We start from the raw sequence: 16,851 nt of genomic DNA, 5'->3' as shown, positions 1-16,851 counted from the left end.
AAGTCCGTTTGACTTCCAAAACGTTTGACTTCCAAAGCATGGCTTCTGATTGGTTGCAGGAAGCTCCTGCAGCCAATCCGAAGCCGTGGAAGCCCCGTCGGACGTTCGGCTTCCGAAAGAACATTCAAAAACCGGAACACTCATTCCGGGTTTGCGGCATTCAGGAGCCGAAATGTTTGACTCCCAAGGCATTTGGGAGCCAAGGTTTGTCTAGTCTGTGCCACCACTTGACCTATTTTGACTCTGCTGTGGAGGTGCCTTCGAATCCACAGCCAAGGTCCCGAGTCAAGCATCTTCCTGGGTACCAATCTTGGGCGATCCGTGAATCTCCTTTGACTCTCCACTACTGCTGTGAGATCTTCCTCCTCTAATAAACTCCTGCCTTGTTCCAGTTCTTGCCCTCATAGCGCCTGACATTTCATTGTTTTACGCAATTTCAGCCTGGTGAGATTTCTCATCCCACTACGAAAACACGAGCCTGCTCCACAGGAATGCACAAAAACAACCTGAAGAAAAATCCATCTTAAAAGCAGCGCTCGTGATCCAGAATGTCTGTGAGAAATGCATATGCCCTCTGGGGCTTTGGCTAATCACATTTGCATTGCAACATATTAGCAGTCAGCGGCCTGGACTGACTTAGCTGCAAAAGCTGAGGCTGCTGAACAGAATCTTGGGTTGGGGTTTTGTGGGCCTGGGTTGTTGGGGGGGGGGTTGTTGCTGTGTTGCTCTTATTTTTTGTATCTTTATTTTGGATCTTATGATTTATGTGGAAATTGTTAAATTTCATTGTATACTTTGTGGTGTTGTGCTTATTGTTTACAATCTTCTTTTGTTATGTAATTTTTAAAATATGATGCAAGCTACCTTGAGAAAGGCGGCATGCTAATAAAATGATTGATTGACTCATTGTAACCAGGCCCTGGACCTAGCAAAGACCCGCCAACACAACAGCAATGGCAGGTTTTTTTTAAAAAAGCAATGCACCTGTGTCCCATAAGTGGCTTTGGAAAACTGTTCCCTCAAATTCCAAGCTCTTTTTGGCTGAATTCAATGCTAAACCCAAGCCTGTGTGCACTCAGACAGCCAAGAAGGAATAGGCAAATCTGTCAATTTCAGTTACCCACCCTTCCTCATTCTCCTACTCCTAAGCAAAGTTATTCACATTTCCACATCAGTTGGTGATTTATTTATTTTTTTAAAGCAAGTCCTCAAGAAAATTTAGCAGCATGCTTATGTGAATCAAAATTGCATTTTGGGATGCAACTTTGCCTAATATACATATTTTTGCAATGTCATTCCCCCCCCCCAAAAAATCATGTACACTGTGTATGCTATTCTCACTATTATAAGCATTGGTATGCACCTTTCCCCCTAATGCACATATTTTTCTTTATATAACCAACATGCCTAAGTCCTCCTGGTATGCCCCGCGGAGGACCTTAAGGTCCACAAATAACAACATTCTGGAGATTCCGAGCCATAAGGTGGCTAGATTGGCCTCTACTAGGGCCAGGGCCTTTTCGGTACTGGCCCCGACTTGGTGGAACGCTCTTTCACAGGAGACCAGGGCCCTGCGGGATTTGTCATCTTTCCGCAGGGCCTGCAAGACAGAGCTGTTCTGCCTGGCCTTTGGGTTGGATTCAGCCTGACCCCTGTGTTTTCCTCCCTCGTGGTTTGGATTTATGGACTACTTAAAATGAGGCTGCATTTTAAATTTTAAATTTTAAAATTGTATTTTAATCTGTATTTTAATTAATTGTTTTCTTTTCTTTTATGTCTTATTGTAATTTTATTGGTGTTAGCCACCCTGAGCCCGGTTTTGACTGGGGAGGGCGGGGTATAAATAATTTTTAAAAAAATTATTATTATTATTATTATTATTATTATTATTATTATTATTACCATGGAGTAAGCTGTCCTGCCAGGCTTAGCTAAGTTCATTCCCTTGGGAGGAACTAGACAATCAAGCCTTTGTTCCCTCCTAGTCTACATGTGAACTTTGGTATGTAGGGAGCTCTGAGCTGCTCGCTCCAGGCACATGGCTCTAAGAAGCCTCTCAATAATCAAGGAACTTTCACCACTTTGTAACTAAACCAAGTTTTACTGCCTGTTGCAACTTTTTTCTGAATGCTGTATGCAAAAGCCCATGAATCTGACCTTTGGAGAGTTGGTAAGTAAACCACGTTATAACTTGGCAGCGAGTGGTCTTTTTCTATGTTAGGGGAAGAGAAAACTTTGGAAGGAACTTGGAAGGGCATATTTTAAAGGTCTAACAGCCTATATTCCCATGCTTTTCTTTGCTGCTTATTTTGTGATTTGAAGATTGGAAAATGTTTATTGAATATATGGAGGGAATTCAATATACTTTATTCGACCGATAGTCAGAAACAAAAAACATTTCTCAATACAAAGATAAACATATAAAACTGAAGGCATCAGAGGGATACATAAAAATATAAAAATATAAAACTGATGGCATCAGAGGGATACATAAATGGGGTATGACCGCGCTACTAAACCTCCTACAGGTAACCCACATCAAGACATTCGATTATACGTTTCCGACACTTGAGCGCCAGGAAGAGGAATTTAGCCACCGAGAAGGTTATTTTCCCAGTGGGCTTGTTTAGCAAATATGCTGCCTGCCGTTCTCTTAGTCGGGAACTAAACTGAGATAAATACGGGGCTATAAGATATTGCCTTAAATCATTATAAAAGGGACAACTCAGTAGAATGTGTTCTGTGGATTCTACCTCACCCAAGGCACAATGGCACATTCTCTGACCGTATGGGACTCCTCCATATTTTGTGGTTTTAAATCTCTGCTGGGGTTCTCTCACCAAAGTGTACTTGCTCCCAAACATGGATTTCGGTATCCAGGGATTTCTCATTTTATAGCTTCTAGATTTCCTTTGCGCCAACCGAACTAAAAACAAGCAACGTAACTTTAATATTTCCTCGGTACATGCCCGCCAAGGTTTTACAGTGTAAACACAAATTTCTAGGCAAACAGCCTCCGTGATAACTGAAGGATAGCATCCGCATTTGAGCGTGTAGAAAACATCATGATGTGAAATAGGCAAACAAGACACCTATTTGTTCCAGCCTGTTTGGTGTGATATCACTAAAAACCTGTTGGAACACAGCCTTTATGAAATGTTGTCTACAAGTGTCCCGTCAATGTACAGGGGACTCCTGCAGTTTACAGGCCCAGACAATGAAGACTATGCTCGATTTTGATGGTTCATCTGCAGACAACTAGTCACTTAATACAAAACACCCACCAAGTCTATGGGAGCACGAGGAGCTGGTATAAAGCAAAGTGGTGTAAATTAAAGCTGACGTGGTGTCACACCAGATCCAAACCACACTGCTCTGATGTTACCAAAATGAGTCACTTTTGGAAAATCTGGAAAAAGCAACACTGAGAGAGGAAGTGCTATACATTTTTTGGGGGGGGGGGGAGTTTTTATGTCCTCCTCTGCATGACTTACAGAAACATAGTCCCTTTTGTCATAGCAAGACAATAATGGAGGAAATCTGACCTGTTGAATTTCAGGTTAAAGGTAAAGGGACCCCTGACCATTAAGTCCAGTCGTGACCGACTCTGGGGTTACGCGCTCATCTCGCATTATTGGCCGAGGGAGCCGGTGTACAGCTTCCGGGTCATGTGGCCAGCATGACAAAGCCGCTTCTGGCGAACCAGAGCAGCACACGGAAACGCCGTTTACCTTCGCGCTGTAGCGGTCCCTATTTATCTACTTGCACTTTGATGTGCTTTCGAACTGCTAGGTTGGCAGGAGCTGGGACCGAGCAACGGGAGCTCACCCCGTCGCAGGGATTCGAACCGCCAGCCTTCTGATCAGCAAGCCCTAGGCTCTGTGGTTTAACCCACAGCGCCACCTGCGTCCCAGGTGCCATGCATTATTTTTTTAATGCTCATGCACCTAACAAGGGGAAAGCATTCACAGAAACCCAAGCTGACAGTCCTGAAGTATGATGCACTATAATGAGTTTGCAGCTCAAAAGATCCATATGTCTCAGTCAGGGCCGTCGTAAGCATATATAGCGCCGTGGTGCAAATATTCCTCCAGCGCCCACCCCCTATGTGCCTAGAATCTAGATAATCCTTCTTAAAACCACAGTCCTTTTCACCCTTACACAGAAGTAAGCCCCATTCAATTTAGCGGTGCTTACTTCCAAGCAGCTACACACAACAACTTTTCCAGCTGCACTCTCCCGGAGGAGCTGCTTCGCCCCATGGAGAACCCGGCGGGCGGCGCTGGCACCGTCCCAGCTACATCCCCGGCGCCCCTCCCCACCTTCAGGGATTGGGATCCAAAAAGATGATCTTGCAAACGCCGTGCCACTTTGAAGATCCCCTATGGTCCTTTGCACAGGGGCATTTCCAGCTCTCTCCCATTTGGGGAATGTGCCCCCCCCACCCTTAACTCTCACTCCTCTCAAGCTCCCTCAGTGAGCCTCATGGAGGAACCGAGCACCAGATAGCGAATGGAGGTGTCTTCTTCCCCACATTAAATGGGGGAAGTTGCAGGCAGCGGTAGGCAAAGGGGAAGGAGGCACCCAGCTCTCCACTGGGCGACTGACCCGGGCTCTGCTTCCCGGAGAAGCAGGAAATTGCCATTCAAAGGCGGTGGTGGCGGCAGCAGCAACGCTGGGACATTGCAGAAGCGCCCTTGGGAAACGTGCGCGCAGAGGAGAGGAGGCGCGACAATCTGCGCCCCGAGGAGCATGTGGCGTTGGGCAGCTGGGCTGGGCTGAGTGCGTGGGGGGACCGCCCCAGGATGGAGGCAGCTCTGCCGCTGCTGCTGCCTCGCTTCCGGCACCGCCACTGGGAAAGGAGCAAAGTGGGCGAGGCGTGGGCGGCTCTGTGTGCCTCCTCGATGCACCCCTCGATGCGTTCCTGCTGGGTGGGCGCCGTGGCGCAGGGCACCTCTGAGCCCAACGGGAAAGACGCCCCTGGTCTCAGCTTAAAGGCTTGTACATCAAAAATGTTTAATTCCATGTGCTGGCTTAGATATTTATTTATTTCATCTGACTTGAAATTGAATCTCAAGTCACATGAACTGAAATCTGGGATATTCAGCGACAGGGAACAATGTTCTGCAACTTCACGTATCCTTAAATTAATTGCCGTTGTTGTGGCTTGATTCCCTGGGCAAGATGGTTTTGAAAAGGCCGGGTGGACGAGCGTGCAGTGCAACAAGGTAAAGAGAGCCTGAACGTCACAAGAGGACTTCAGTCACACTGCATCATGGATTTTGTAGTCCTAAAGGCTTCATGTACGTTGATTTTGAAGACTAGAAATCCTGTGATTGAGCATGGCTGTGATCGAAGTACATGTGCACAGAGACTTCTTGAGCCATAACACTTGCAAATATAAGGTGGCAATTGAGACCGCCTGAAATCCAAAAAGACAGATGGGTTCTTAGCGGTCATTTGCACATTGACGTAAGAAAGAATATTTGCAGGGGTTTCACACATGAATCACCTGCGTTTAGATAGTTTATTTTGTCAAAAAAAAATTATTATTTTTGTGGGACTAACTTTGTAAACTCTTGCCCTGGTTACACCATGATTCTCCTTCTCCCCCTTCTTCCTTGGCAAAAGCTCTCTGCTCATAAAAGCAGAGTGACCCACTTCAGCAGAAAGCCGCCACTGTGACATAATCTTCATTACAGCTGGTGAAAATAAGCAGTCAGCTCCTTGTTTAAGATTCCTATAAGACACGTCTCTCTGGGTTGGGGCTCGGTTCAATCCACTAGAAAGATTAAAATCTGCACCAAGCATAGAATGGTGCATGCTTGATCCTGACTGACAAATACTAACTAGGCACCCTAATCATGCGTCGCTTCAACTGGATATTTCTAAATCCTGGAGCAAAGTCTCTCCACCATTATTCAGGGACGAAGCCAAATTATTATCTGGTGTTTCTCCTCTTGTATATTTTGAATGTCTTGTTATTTGTGCCCCGTTCTGCCTTTTGAACCTTAACACACCTGTGGAATCCCTGCCTGTTAAACTGCCATTGAAAGGCACAGGAGTCTTGCCAGAAAAGAGGGTGGCAACTCAACCCCTTCCATCTACTACTGTTGGCCTCTCAGCCAATGGGCACCAGCCATCACTGACCATCCATAACACTCCTTTCCAGGAACAAGAGACATTGTGCTCCATTCTAACTCTTCCCTTCCCTCCCCCATTTTTGGGGGTGGGAGTGTTTTAGGATCGAACCGACATGATGTTCATCTGAACCATACCTGCCAAGTCTCCCGCAGACAAATATGGGATCAGCAGCAGCAGCGGCACCGGAAGTTGCACCAGAAGTTGTCCGGTGGCCATCTTGGGGGTGGCCACATGGTGGCGGCCATCTTAGGGGTGGCCATGCGGCCACCTCCAAGATGGCCCCCGCCATGTGGCCACCGGGCATGCGTAGAAGCTATTTCTGGCACCAGCAGTGGCCATTTTCTGGTGCCCATAGATGGGCAAACCGGCACCAGAAAAATGGCTGCTAGCAGGAGTAGATTTAAGGGAGATTCACGGGAGAGGAGCTCAAACGGGAGACTGCCGGGAAATGGTAAGGAAAAACGGGGGTTTCCCAGGGAATACGGGGTACTTGGCAGCTATGATCTGAACACCCCTCAATTCATGGAACTGAGCAGAAAAACAGAAAGGAGGAGGTCAGCCCCAAATAACGGAGACTACAAAAGGTGGAGGGAACATAGCATTTAATGTTAAGTACATAATAAAATAAAATAAAAACAATCAAATATATTTTTTAAAAAAATAGCATTTATTTTTTGCATCTATATTGCACCCTTTTCTCCCAAGAGCTCAATGGAGCTCCTCATTTAATCCCACAACCAGGGCTGGATTTAGGTTTGATGAGGCCCTAAACTGCTGAAGGTAATGGGACCCTTTGTACGTCTAGCTGTCCTTTGTTAACAACAAATTGTCGCTGTTTTTTGTGTTGAATATATGCTATATGGTAATTTATGGACCTAATAGATATCTAAAGCAATTTGCACATCACAAAATATGTATTTTTTATCAAATTATTTGTTGAACTGAAATACAGTTAAGAAGAAGTATATTAAAAGTGAAATACAATTAAGAAGAAGTATACTTTTTTGGAGGGCCCCAAGAGAGTGGGGCCCTAAGCTATAGCTTGTTTAGCTTATACGTAAATCCGGCACTGCCCACCACAATCCTGTAAATTAGATTAGCCAGAGGGACAATAGCCAGTGACCTTCTTGGCCCCATGGGGATTTGAACCCTGGTCTTCCAGGTCTCAGTCAGACACTCTAACCACGACACCACACCAGCTCTCAGAAAACATCCAAGAAAACACTTCTCCATTTTTAGAGACGGGGAGTGCAATGAGTTCTGCTGGAGATCCTCCCCTCTCCTCTTTTCACACGTTTCCCTCTCAATTTTCATTGTAGGGCCAGAGAACGCCGAGTCGGCCCGCCGAGGGAATGCCAAACGGCGAAGCAATTAAATCAGTCCTTAGTTAGCCGTCTCCTAGTGCATGCAACTCGAGGCAGTGTCACTGACTTAACCTTGTATAATGTTTGCAGTGTTGCAGAAACTACTGTTCTCCCGAACCTCTTTTCAATTCCCCCCTCCCTTTCCCCCAAGCAAATCCCCATAACAAATGAAGATACACTTGAAGACTGGATTACATAGGCTGTTAGGCTTGCATGCCAAAGTTTACTTTAAATGGGGTGGTGGTGGGGAGCTACTTCTGAGAATTCAAATAATATGTCTAAAGCATTTCCAGGCTATTGCTTTGCATGTTATTTGTCTTGGCACACATTTCCCTCCCAGCATGGATATGCAACATTATTATTTTTTTGGAATGAGAGATGAATGGTGTTGAGTTAAAGCTGTTCCCTATTGATCCTGCATTTAGCATCTGTTGACTTTGAGTTTGCAGCTTGAAATAAAGTGTGTGTGTGTTTTAGCCAGAAGCAAACACACACACACCACCACCCCAACCCTTCTTTACTGGCAGGAAGTTGTTGACACACTAGGATTTGCAAACATTTGGCGTGAAATGTGGGGAAAGAACGGAAGGTGCCATATTATGATGTAATGAGCCAAACACACAACTGCTCGGGTCACGTGGTATATAACCTGCTGGACTGTGCCATTCAGATTGGAGGGGGTACTGATGGCTTGAATACGCTCTCAATAAAAACAAACAAATCCCAATACAGTGGTGCCTCGCTTAACGAATGCCCTGCTTAATGAAATTTTTGCTTAACGAAAGGATTTTTCGAGCGGAGGTTGCCTTGCTACACGAATTCGTTTTATGAAAAATTTGTCTAGCGAATTGCGGTTTCCCATAGGAATGCATTGAAATTCAATTAATGCGTTCCTATGGGATTCACTAGACGAATTTTTCGTTATAAGAAAAGACCCGTGGAACGAATTAAATTCGTCTAGCGAGGCACCACTGTACAATGGTACCTTGGTGCTCGAATGGCTCAGCTCCTGAACAAATCGGCTCCTGAACGCCGCAAACCCGGAAGTAAGGGTTTGTGAACGTTTTTTGGAAGCCAAACATCCAATGCTGCTTCCTCTTGAGTGCAGGCAGCTCCTGCAGCCAATCAGAAGCTGCACCTTGGTTTTTGAACGGTTTCAGGAGTCGAACGGACTCCCGGAACAGATTAAGTTCAAGAACCAAAGTACCACTGTATATAGAAAACCAGCCCCACTAGAACAAAGCTTGCAGCCCAAGCAACAAGCTACTTCAGAATACCGATGGTATTTAAACCACCACCACAATAAAACATTAGATTCCCCTTCCTGCAGTCTGAGGTGGTGCAGTCCAGCAACAGATATCATATGACCGTGGAGATGTGTTTGGATTCTAAACATATGGGAAGTCATGCGCTGACTGTCATTGTATGAGAGCACAGGTGATAGGGACCCAACATAATCTAGGAAAGGTCCACCTTCATGAAACCTCTTTTGCTTACCTATCATGCTTACATACATAGGAGCCTACTCCTAGGGGCCAAGGTCCTTTTGCCCCCCTACCCCATAAAATATACACCACACCTTGGGATCAATTATGTGGGGCGGAGCATACCCCTCATTTTTTATTCAAGTTGGCATTTTTGTGGGCCTCTGAGTGGGTATTTATACGTATATTGCAGAAAAATAGAAAGTATGTTACCCAAAATGTAGAGCAACAAAAAGAAAGAAACATATTTGCATAAAAGTTCCATATGATAAATTATGTGCATAGATGCAAATTTACAAATTACAATAATTTAAATAGAAATATATGTCGCCACTCTAGTGGGGAGCACTGTGAAGAGATTCGCGCTGTCTCTGCTCAGGCTCTTGCCCAGATGATGAGTGTGATGGGCAATTTTAAGGCCCCTCCTGCTCACCGTTTTTGGTCCCAGCACCGCTCTAAACAGTCAAGGCTTCCCCCAAGGAATTCTGGGAATTGTCATTTGTTAAGGGTGCTGAGAGTTGTCGGTAGATGCCCCTATTAGCCCCTAATTCCAGACTGGTTAAACAATCAAACCCACTAGCCCATGGAACTCTGGGAATTATAGTTCTGTGAGGGTAATAAGTGCTTCCTAACAACTCACAATGCGTTTAACAAACTAACGGTCCACATTTCCACATCAGTTTGCCATTAAAACAAATCTTGAAAATTCACCAACATTGTGATGTGAATTTCTCCTAATAAACACATTTGTATGCAATTTGAGATATAAATTTATTTATTTATTTATTTGCAACACAATCCCCCATACATTTTGTATATATTATTTTCACTAATATATGCATTCTAATGCATATTCCACCCTCACCCCCATATGTGCATTTTTTCTATTGGGCTGGAGATCTGCATTGCAAAATTCAGAGAAAAGTGAATTTCAAAGGATGTTTCAGTTCTTGTATTGCTTCTGGAAGCCTAAATCATGTGGGTTCATCTTTTAATGTAATCTGAACGGAGTTTCTGCCCCATGCCTACTTCTGAGTAGCCATGCATCAGGCTGCAGGGTAAATCCATTTTCTTGCAAGCAAGTTGAAGACAGAAGGGATTGTTTTCCCCTCCCAGATTTGTTTCGACTCTACATGAAATGAAGGAGGTCGGGCTCATAGATGAATGGGCTGGATGTGTCTTGAGAGGGACAACCCTGGATAAACACTTTGGGAGAATCTTGGAATTAAACTATCCACTTGGGCTTCATTATCCTTTACATAATGGGTGAATACAATGAAAGAAGGAAAAGTTGGCCAAGTTAATTAACACTTAGTCAAAGGGAAAGGGGTGGGGTGGGGAAATAGACATAACAGTAGTCTTAGGAACGACTTGACATTGAGATAAAGAAGTAAGTCATTAATTGGTTATCTTGTTAGGCGTACGGAAAGAGGTCCCCCCCACCCTTCCCAAGGTCAACGTGACTTTGACAGTGACCATAGATAGTGCTCCCTGCGATTGGAAGGCGAACAAGGGAAACACAAAGGGGGGAAGAAGAAGAAGAGGAGATAAGGAAATTGGATAGGTAATTATGCAAAGGTCTCGAGGAACGGTCAGATGATTGCAAGGCGGGTCAAAGGGCAGGACGTGTAATCGACGTGGCAGCAACCATAGAGGTCCGTGATTCACACTGTCTCTTTTCAGAAGGGGTATCAAAGAAAATGGAAAATGCCGAGAATGGCTAAAAGAAGCTACACACCAACACATGCAGAAAAACTAATGAATAATGGGTCAAAAACTGAAAACACTTTAAAAAAATAGTGTGCTATATCTTATTTGCCTTTTTTTTTAAAAAAAAATTTTTTGCAGTGGTACCTCGGTTTTTGAACGTCTGAAAAAGTCGAACGTTTCAGTTTTCGAACACCGAAAACCCAGAAGTAACTGCTTCAGTTTTCAAACGCTTTTTGGAAGTCGAACATGCCACGCAGCTTCTGTATTGAGTTTTCTGTAAGGTAAGACTTCCGGAAATGCATGCTTCAGTTTTTGAACGTTTTGTAAGTTGAACTGTCTTCCAGAATGGATTACGTTTGCAAACCGGGATACCACTGTATTTTATTTATTAGGCTTATATTATATTATGTTGAGAGTCCCATGGACTGCAAAAAGATCAAATCTATCCATTCTTAAGGAAATCAGCCCTGAGTGCTCACTGGAAGGACAGATCGTGAAGCTGAGGCTCCAATGGCCACCTCATGAAAAGAGAAGAATCCTTGGAAAAGACCCTGATGTTGGGAAAGATGGAGGGCACTAGGAGAAGGGGACGACAGAGGACGAGATGGTTGGACAGTGTTCTCGAAGCTACGAACATGAGTTTGACCAAACTGTGGGAGGCAGCGAAAGACAGGAGTGCCTGGCGTGCTCTGGTCCATGGGGTCACGAAGAGTCGGACACGACTAAACGACTAAACAACAATATTATATTATATTAGGCTTCTTCATAAGATCTCAGGGCGGTTCACAAGATAAAAAGACAAGGTAAAAGCACAAATAAATAGTTTTTTAAAAAACAATATCCTCCCCTCCCACAAACACATTTAAAAGGCTGTAGAATATTAATCAGCCAAAGGCTTAGTTGAAGAGGAATGTTTTTTTCATGGCACTGAAAGATATATAATGAAGGTGCCAGGCGAACTTCCCTGGGGAGAGCATTCTACAAACGGGGAGCCACTGCAGAGAAGGCCCGTTCTCGTGTTGCCACTCTCTGGACCTCTCATGGAGAAGGCACACAAAGAGGGGCCTTAGATGATGAACACAGAGGCCAGGTCAGTTTATATGGCATAGCTGTCAAGTTCTCCCCTTTTTTAAGGGAAAATCCCTTATGCTGAATAGGCTTCCTCGCGAGAAAAGGGAAAACTTGACAGCTATGTTATATGGGGAGATGTGGTCCTTGAGGTACTGCAGTCCAGAGCCATTTAAGGCTTCATAGGTCAAAACCAGCACTTTGAATTGAGCCCGGAAGCTAATTGGCAGCCAGTGCAGTTGGGCCAGGATTGGTGTAATATGTTCAAACCATCTTGCTCCGGTGAGCAACCTGGCTACGAAATTCTGCACCAGCTGAAGCTTCTAAACTGTCTTCAAAGGCAGCCCTATGTATAACGCATTGCAGCAATCCAGCCTAGAGGTTACCAGAGGGGTTTTTGCCCCAGCATAAACAGCTGAGCACACAAAAGAGGAAGGAAAATTGTTGCTTTCTTGGGAAATATATATACATTTTAAAAAGCTTAGGCAAACTGAGGCTTCCCGGCCCTTCCTGTGGCAGCCTTGTATTTCATTCATTCATCACATAGATAGATCATAGCTGCCAAGTATCCCATTTTTCATGGGAGCCCGGATTGGAAAAATCCCGCCGGCAGCCCGGATTGGAAAAAATCCCGCAAATCCCCCGGATTTCCTACCTGCCAGGGAGGCTCCATTTTGGGTCCTGGTGCCGCCCGATTTCCGGTGCCCAGACATGGGTAGCGTAGCACCGGAAGTTGCTTCTACGCATGTCCGGACATGCGTAGAAGCGACTTCCGGTGCCGCTCTGTCCATGCCTGGGCACCGAAAATCGGGTAGAGCGGCACCAAAAGTTGCTTATATGCATGTCCGGACATCCGTAGAAGCAACATCTGATGCCACGCTACCCATGTCTGGGCACCAGAAATCGGGCAGCGCCAGCACCGGAAGTTGCTTCTACGCATGTCCAGACATGCATAGAAGCGACTTGCGGTGCCACGCCGCTGCTGATCCCGCATTTTTCAGTGGGAGACTTGGCAACTATGAGATAGATAGATAGATAGATGGTAGATGATTAGATAGTAGATAGATGATAGATAGATAGATAGATAGATAGATAGATAGATAGATAGATAGATAGATAGATAGATGATAGATAGATAGCATCAACCAACACCATCCCAAGGACATCAAGTTTGACTCAGCTGTTGCCCCAAACTCTATAGCCTCAACTATGGAAAATGCAATTGTGATGCCTAAGGCAAATGGGGATAAACTAATAGTCAAATAATGAATGGTAAGCTGAGGCAGTCAGGCTTCTGAATCCCAGTTGCTGGAATGGAGAGCACTGTTGTGCTCAGATTCTGCATCTGGGTGGCCGCTGTCAGAACATGATTCTGGAGTTGATGGGCCATTACCCTGATCCAGTAGCCCCTTCTGATGTTCTGATGTCCCTTTCAATAGAAAGGGATGGGTTATCCATTGTCTGCTCCAGGGAAACCCTTGAATTGTGTGTGTGTGTGTGTGTGTGTGTATCTGGGGCCCATGTAGCTATAACTATGGAACACGTCCTTTCAAAAAACCAACAACTGTGTGATATGTGATATATGCTTAGGAAAATAAAATTATGTGGATGTATTTTTGCTTAGGTGCTAAGATGTCCAGAGCAAGAATCAGGCAACCGGACCTTGGATAGGAAACTTCTATAATCCTTAATCATTGGGATAACTTCCCTGGGGTTGGATGGGAGTTTGAGACCAACAGTATTTGGAATCCCCTTGTTCCTCATCCCTGCTCCAGGCTGGCAAACGTTGCTGAGCTGAGCCTTTTTTTATTTTTTAGAATTCAGCATACACTTCCCCTGTGTAATAAAGGGAAGTGACATTAAAAAGTTATAAAGAAAACTATTGTTAAAAACCTCTCGAGTTTTCAAGGCTGCGAGCTCCATTTGTAACACCGGGAACATGAAGCCGTTTTTCATTTCTCCGCTTGTCATCTCATTTTGTGTGTGTGTGTGTGTAATGCATAGATTTAAATGTCCCCAAAAGTAACACTGTTCCCAATCACAGAAACCATATTTTACCAGAACGATGACTTATTTCACTCCCATTGCAGCGTTCATCAGATTTCATTTATTTTTATAGCGTCAGGGACATTAACATTACCCTTTAGAAATGTCCTCCATTCCGTTCCAGCCTGGATAAGACACCTTCCTTCTCCGGTTAGGATAACTACCCCCGCCCCCCAAGATTAATGTCTTCTGATAAGGCGAGATTGTTAACCCGCAACAAATCGTAATATGAAATAAATGCAGTTGTCAAGTAAACTTTGAAACACAGGCTATATGTGGTGGGGAAGGGGAATCAGAGCTTCCCACAGTACAGATTAAAATACTGTTGATTGTACCTTTTTCTTGCATATTTATCTTTCTGGCTATCACAAACGATGGAAGTGTAGAAAAGTCACGTGGAATATTTATTCCAGGTAATAAAATGCAGTGAAATGCTTTGTGGGAGGGATGGCATTAAAGTAAGGAGCGTGCGGAAGGGGAAATACAGAAGTTTTGGGTTGGTCATGGCTTGTTGCCTTTCCCAAAATGGTGGCCAGATGCCATTACACTGAACTCAGGTACCACCTGCCTCTACACGTGCTCAAGTGTTTGTGTGAAAGAGTGGGCACTTGCCGATTTGTACTGCTCAATTACTTTGTACCTGAGTGCTCACTGGAAGGACAGATCGTGAAGCTGAGGCTCCAATACTTTGGCCACCTCATGAGAAGAGAAGAATCCTTGGAAAAGACCCTGATGTTGGGAAAGATTGAGGGCACTAGGAGAAGGGGACGACAGAGGACAAGATGGTTGGACAGTGTTCTCGAAGCTACGAACATGAGTTTGACCAAACTGCGGGAGGCAGTGGAAGACAGGAGTGCCTGGCGTGCTATGGTCCATGGGGTCACGAAGAGTCGGACACGACTAAATGACTAAACAACAACAAGGGGCGCAGGAGAGCAGTGCACCAGATCTGGCTGAGTCCTGAGTCCAATTTGGCCCGTTTGAAGGGACTTGGGTGTTGCATGAGTTGGGTTCAGACAGGCACAGATTGCTATAGCCCCAGCTGGATGACCCAGAGTCATCCATGGGTGTTAGGGCGTGGGACATCAGGCAGGAAAGAGAGGCAAGTAGGGTAGGGAAACCCCATTGAGGAGCTTAGACCTACCCATAATGGCTGGCTGGCTCTTCTGGGGGAAGGTAGGCTCAACTTCCTGCCTGCCTGATGCCTCCTCTCCCCCTAGATGGATCTCTCTGTTCAGAGGACGAGCGATCCTGCAGCCTGCAAACAGATTTCCATTATCATTCTTATTAGTATGAATGTTATTATACATGGGGAGTCTTTTAAAAGAGGTCCCGTGGAACATGTGTACTCTGTATCCACGGGGCCTCTTTTAAAGGACTCACTGTGTATTTATTTATATCCTGCCTCCCCCCCCCCAGTCTGGAATTCAAGGCGCCATATGCAGATAAAATAGAGCAAGCTAAACACATAGAAAAGACAATCACTAAAAGGTAAAAGAATTCAAATAATAGAAAAAGATCCATTAAAAAGGCAGGCAAACAAACAAACAAACAACAAACAGAACCTACCTTTCAAAAACAGTCAGTTCCCCAAAGCCTGTTGGAACAAGAAAGCCTTCTCTTGCATGGGCGTACCCAGGATCAAAACTAGGGGGGGCAAGGGGAGGGGCCAAGGCACGGAAGGGGAGGGGCCACAAAGTGGGCAGGGAAAGTGCAGTCAGAGGCGCCGGGCTGATGGGCAGAGACGGAGCACAGCCCGACAGAGCGCACCGTGGCGCGACCTCCCTTCAGCTGGGAGATTGAGAGAGAGATTGAGAGAGAGAGAGGAAGAGAGATCTGGAACCGCGCAGACGCCCCTCTCTCCTTGCGACCCTGTTCTCAGCAACTGCCGACCCCTGCACGGTTTTGCATGCGGGCAGATGACGGAGCCAAGCTCCTCCCGCTGCCTCGCGATGGCCCAATCGAAAAGACCCTGGCCAAAGGCGGGCGCCTTTGTCACAGAGAGGAAAGCTGGGGAGGAGCCGGCAATAGTGCAGCCGCCGCTGCGCCAGGAAAGGGGGCAGCGAGGCTGGAGTTCGCCAGGGCAGGAAGGCCCCCCCTGCCGGGCTCCCTGGTTCCCCGCCGTGCATGGCTTTGCCTGAGGGTGTGACGGGGAGCTGGAGGGAGAGCGCGGCGCGACAGGCGGGAACGGCGAACTCGCGCTCTGCTGGGCTGTGCCCCTCCCTAGAAGCAGGGCTGGTGGTTGGAGACAGAGCCCAGCCCAGCGGAGCGCGAGTTCGCCGTTCCCGCCCGTCGCGCCGCGCTCTCCCTCCAGCTCCCCGTCACTGCGCTCTCTGGTTCCCCGCCGCGCTTGGCCTTGCCTGAGGGCGCGACGGGGAGCTGGAGGGAGGGCGCAGCGCGGCGGGCGGGAACGGCGAACTCGCGCTCCGCCGCGCTGTGCCGCTCCCTAGAAGCAGGGCTGGTGGGCGGAGGCGGAGCCCAGCCCAGCGGAGCACGAGTTCAGCGTTCCCGCCCGCCACGCTCCCTGGTTCCCCGCCGTGCTTGGCCTTGCCTGAGGGCACGCCGGGAGCTGGAGGGAGGGTGCGGCGCGGCGCGGCGGGAATGGCGAACTCGTGCTCCGCCGGGCTGTGCTCTGCCTCTGCCCACCAGCCCTGCTTCTAGGGAGGGGCAGCCTGCGGCCCCCACTTGCCCCGCGGTGGGTACGCCCTTGTGGGGGGGCAGCTGGCTTCTAGAGTAGGGCAGCTGCCCTAACTTGCCCCGTGGTGGGTACGCCCTTGTTCTCTTGACAGCTGAAGAATAGCTAGGAGGGTACCAGTCCAGCCTATCTTGGGAGGGAGTTCAAAAATCTGGGAGCAGCTACCGAAAAGGCCCTCTCCCGTGTCCCTACAAACTGTAGCTGTGAGAGCGGCAAGACTGAAACAAAGGCCTCTCCCAAAGATCTCAGAGCCCAGGTAGGTTTGGATTAGGGAATATGGTCTTTCAGACCTGAGCCATATTGGTCGCTCTTGCAATCAAGTTCAGCTAAAGAGGAACTA

Source organism: Zootoca vivipara, chromosome 9, assembly GCF_965207765.1.
Source record: "Zootoca vivipara chromosome 9, rZooViv2.hap1.1, whole genome shotgun sequence".
In the NCBI taxonomy this organism is placed as follows: domain Eukaryota; kingdom Metazoa; phylum Chordata; class Lepidosauria; order Squamata; family Lacertidae; genus Zootoca; species Zootoca vivipara.
This window is presented reverse-complemented; position numbering follows the sequence as displayed.